This window comes from Amblyomma maculatum, chromosome 11 (assembly GCF_055883805.1).
Source record: "Amblyomma maculatum isolate TAMU_Amacu chromosome 11, ASM5588380v1, whole genome shotgun sequence".
NCBI classification, from domain to species: Eukaryota; Metazoa; Arthropoda; class Arachnida; order Ixodida; family Ixodidae; genus Amblyomma; species Amblyomma maculatum.
In genome coordinates this window covers 70,676,795-70,682,312 of record NC_139354.1, presented here as the reverse complement: position 1 = coordinate 70,682,312, position 5,518 = coordinate 70,676,795, and positions in this window count along the sequence as shown.

Below are 5,518 nucleotides of genomic sequence, written 5' to 3'. Positions count from 1 at the left end.
TCCACATAATGTCTTCGTTTTTATTAAAAAATGTACTTCTTTTATCCAGACTTCAGTGTTTTTCTGAACAAGAACCATGTTCTTAATGTTGCTCTTTGGACGTTGTCTTTTTATTTCACTGAACAAATATACATGTTCTTATCTTCTCTATAGAGAGTCGGTAATGCATCTAGGACGCCTCCGCAAAAAGAACGCTGTCTCGCTTTAACAGTAATAATAACTCAAATTCAAAGGCAGCAGAGTCATACAACTAATTAAAATTCCTTCATCTCGTCTGCAGCCCTCGTTGTCTGTTCCTATTCAGCTGGCTCTGACAAATGCATTGATGGAAACTCGAAAGCATCTTTACATAACTTTCAAATTTTGGAGGCATAGAGAAAGGACAATGTATTTATTTCCGGCTGAATACAAAGTCTTATAGCATCAACTTGTTGTTTTTCTACTCAAAAACTCCCCGATTCACAAAGCAAAGTTTCTTGCGTATATACATTTAGAAAATACCTTTTGTCCGTTCTTTTGCGCAATGATGCGAAATCACTATAACCACCTCACTTAATGAAAGGCTTGATTTCGGAAAACATGCAGTATGTGTTAGCTTATTACCTTCTAGAATTAATCAGCTAAATCTGTTATGTTTCAGCGGTTTGAGAATTACAGACACCGCTGGTGGCTTGGTGCTACGCACCTCTCTGCATTATGATCTTTAGCATTTACAAATACCGGCTAAATGGTCATTGTCGACGAACACCACTGCAGCACTGCCACTTACTATCCTAATGCATGGCCACATCCACGGCCATAACAAATACAGCTGCGGTGTAGTATTCAGTGCACGCGTTCTGACAAAACATTGACTATTCCTTAAATCTCCTATTTTTTTTCTTTCTGCTAGTGACATTCCGTGGTGTGGCTCCAGTCCACCGTAACACTTTGCACATTTTGCTGTTTCTTTTTCATATTTGAATATTTGTGCGATCCACACTACAGCAGAATAATATCCCACGTCTCTTTGTTTAACACAACGGCTGGATGCGGTGAATAGAACCATCTTTCGCATCCAATTATCAGGTGTCCTAAGTGTGACAGAAATAAACACAATGCATGTTTTAACGTCCCAAGCTCATTTTATTTGCGAGCATTACTATGGTAAAATCTTGATATCTTCACCGGCGGCTTCCCAGTGCCCTAAGTGTCTATACTGCAATATTTATTTCCACACCTCGAATTTCATACCTTTCCTCTGAAACGTCCAGAGTTTCGTCCGCACGTTTGCAACTATATCATCTGGAATATGATGTAGGACATGGCTGCAATCACTTGGCTTTAATTTGTTATTAGACGCCGTCATATAGCAACGTCGACAGTCGCGCTATGCATCTGTACGTTGGTTGGTAATACGTGTTTAAACCACACTGATACAGTAGTGCAGAATACAGTGACAAAATTGTTAATATACTGCGAAAGTAGATTTTAAACAGTCAATGAAGATGAAGTGATCCTTGCTGATGAATTAAATTACACTTTGGAATGCGAAATCGCATGGCAGGAGTTCGGCGACTTCAGCGTTCAGATGAAATTGCACAATACGTGCACGATTTAGGATAACGTTCAACCTTCAGGTTTCGTTTGTGGAGCGATAATACGTAAATGCAGGTGTAGTTCTCCTACTACAATATAAAGCGCACATTTAGATAAGGGGACGAAACGAGGTATGCGAAATGCCTTCATTTTTATTGTTAAGATTTGCTAATCAAACTGCCAAAATACCATTCTGGAAATGATGGAAACTTAACGGAGGCTTCATAACAAAATTCATTTTTTAATTTTTGTAGCTGGCATATTGAGACAAAGGTTGTCTGTGATGCACCTGCCCTTGTTTGCCGGGTTCAAGCAACCTTTCAGAAGCAGGCATCTTAAACCCGTGAAAGAGCGCGAAACACAACAGCGTTTGTTTTCTCTCCTAATAAAAATATTCTTACGACGAGAGTTCGTACATTTTAGTACACATTGCACATAGAGTGATTAGATAGGCTTACGTTATTTTGACTTTCATACTTATCTCTTTGACTTTTCTTCTGCGTGTTTTCATCACATTACTAAATGATACTTCTAATATTACTGTGGCATTTTCACCGTCCTTTATTCTTGTATTTAATGAAGCTAAAGCAATGTATGGATATCTAGGCTGGTTTCGCATAGGCGTCACCTGAATAGAGATAACCAGAGAAACTATTTCTTACATCGGAAAAGGAATGGTATCATTGGATAGGTTATCAAGGAAAAGTAAGTAATAAAATGGTTGATGTGGGCTATTTAGCTAATTTATTAGTACCTAACTTCTTGTGGCGGCAAATTTAAATATTTTGAATGTGAATAAGCGGGAAAAGGCATGATTTGTTTGCACAAATGAGTGGGAATGGGTAAAAGTGTGTAAAAAGAGGTAATCGACCAACTGCAGCCTGAAAAAATCCCGAGAGCACTGCAGAATCTGCAGTGAAGAAATGCGAAAGCCTGAGCGTTTCTAAGGCACACCATACACGGGCCCCTTGCCGAACACAACGAGCGTAGCAATGAACGCATGAATGTTCACCAGCATTCTGTAATCTGTTCACAGGGAAGGAAGGACTCATTATCTGTCAATCTCTGACTACCCTTCACACGTCTTTGGGACAACTTCACAAACCTTGGACTTAAACATTTCTCTAGTATAGAGACTTCGCAATTTTTTTCCGGACATTACCTTCTCATTATCCAAATTTGTGTAATCGTGCTTTCACGCCTTCATTCGCTGAGACATGTAATAAACTTTATACGAAAAAAGCCTTCATTACATGTCTAAAAAAAAACAGGAAACTCACACGTATGTATACCAAACAAATTTACTCTTTCAAGTGGTTGAAACAAAAATACGGTACACGCATTTTGGGAATGCATTTAATAGTTTTTTCTGCACAATATATTTATGAAACATTTCTATTTCATGTCTGGCGTCGAGCAGCTTAATGTTTATATTTATTACCAGCAAAGGAGAACTGATTTATTTGTAGCCTTTTTAGCATTGTGTCCTTATTGTTTGAAGTTGAAATTATTGAACAACGTTATTGAACAAGTTATTGAACAGCCAGCCCAGACCAATTACTTAAACATTTGTATGTTCCTGCAAAATATTTCGCACTTTCGTACCTATGATAAAAGCAATCTGTCAACCTGCTGATGAATATTTGTATCGTGTTCAAAGTATCATTATGGGCTTTACTACCACTACTGAATGGAAGCTTGATGCCTTGTCCCTGACAAACCAATTGTCATAACAAAATTGACACAAGTATACTCATCTCATTGCATTCATTTACTTATCCTCCTGCTGCGACCTGCAATGCGTGCTTTTATGCCGTCTAATATATTCCAGCCAGTTACCCTCAGCGGCTATCAATTTATCTTCGCAGTCTTACCTTGCTCATCGTCTTCAGTCATGTAGATTTCATTCAAAATATATCCTATGTTTGGTGCATAATTAGCAGCGCGAATAAACAGAAAGGAAGCTTACAGGAGTGCTAATCTTGAAAACAAAGAGCAGAAAACACTGCACTTTCTTTCACACCTGCGATAGGAAACCACTATCGAATCAAAACTTCTTCACCGAAAAACAGTCAATAAAGGAAACAAAAAGGAGGAAATGCATCAAGTCAACCCTCGTACTGTGCGCTATCAATAAAGAAGCCACATAAAAAATATTTCCTTATGAAGCACGTAAACAGGCGGTGATGCGACATGATAGTCCGCTTCTATTTTGATCAGGTGAGCTTCCTCCAGCTCACGACGTAACTGTTCACTGTGATTGAATCAGTTCAGCTCAGTTCAGGCGTTCAGTCGTGTCCGACTCTTCGTGACCCTATGGACCATGTCACGCCACGCTTTCCGGTCTCTCACTATCTTCTTAACATCACATAGCTTCATCTGCAATGCCTCGAGAATGCGATCTAACCATCGCGTTCGCTGCCTACCCCTTCTCCGGCGACCCTCAACCTTTCCCAACATCAAATCTTCCTCCAGCGACTCCTCTCTTCTCATCAGATGACCAAAGTAGCTGAGCTTTAACTTTAGAATTTGACCCTCCAATGAGCAGTCAGGGTTTATGGTCGACAATATCGACTGATTTGATCTTCTGGCAGTCCAAGGAACTCTTAAGAGTCTTCGCCAGCACCACAATTCAAACGCGTCAATTCTTCGGCGGTCAGCCTTTTTCACAGTCCAACTCTCGCATCCATACATCACAACTGGAAAGACCATAGCACGGGTTATACGGATCTTGGTAGACTAATGTCTCTGCTCTTTACTAGGCGGTCAAGGCTAACCATTGCTCTCTTTCCCAGAAGCAGGCGTCTCCTAATTTCATGGCTGCAGTCTCCTTCCGAGGTAATCTTGGCGCCCAAGAACAGAAAATCTGTCACAGCTTCCACTTCTTGTCCATTGATGCTCCAGGACTTGATAGGGCAAGACGCCATGATCTTCGTCTTTTTAATGTTCAGTTTAAGCCCAAACTTCTCACTCTCTTCTTGTACGCGCATCACAAGTCTCTTGAGTTCCACTTCACTTTCTGCCATTAAAGTGGTATCATCCGCATATCTAAGGTTGTTGATACGTTTTCCAGCAATCTTCACTCCAGCTGAAGACTCGTCCAGACCGGCCTTCCTCATGATGCACTCTGCATATAGGTTAAATAGGCAGGGCGACAGTATGCAGCCTTGCCTCACTCCTTTCTCAATCGGAAACCAATCAGTAAGGCCATGCCCAGTTCTGACTGTGGCCTCTTGCCCTTCATAAAGGTTCCTGAGGAGACAGATGAGGTGAATTGGAACTCCCATCTCTTGGAGAGCTTGCCACAATCTGCTGTGATCTACGCAGTCAAACGCTTTCGCACAATCAATAAGGCAGAAGTAAATGGGTTTCTGGAACTCTCTTGCTTTTTCCATGATCCAGCGAAGGTTGGCAATTTGGTCTCTAGTTCCTCTGCCCTTGCGAAACCCAGCTTGCACGTCCGGAAGCTCCCGATCCACATACTGCTGCAGCCTACCTTGCAGGATTTTTAACATCACCTTGCTAGCATGCGAAATAAGCGCGATCGTGCGGTAGTTGGAACAATCTTTGGCACTGCCTTTCTTTGGAATGGGGATGTAAACTGACCTCCTCCAATCCTGTGGCCACTGCAGGGTTGTCCAAATCTTTTGACATAATGTATGCAGTGTGTTAACAGCGTCGTGGTTGAGGTTTTGAAGCAACTCAGCTGGAATACCATCAATTCCGCTAGCTTTGTTCTTAGCAAGGCTGGCTAAGGCCCATTCAACTTCACTCTTCAGGATACCCGGCTCGAGATCAGTAATCACAACCGTCCTATGTTGGGTTTGCACAACCGGGTCCTTCTTGTACAGTTCTTCTGTGTATTCCTGCCACCTCTTCTTTATGTCTCAGGCTTCAGTGAGGTCCTTGCCTCGTTTGTCCTTTATCACGCCCAGCTTAG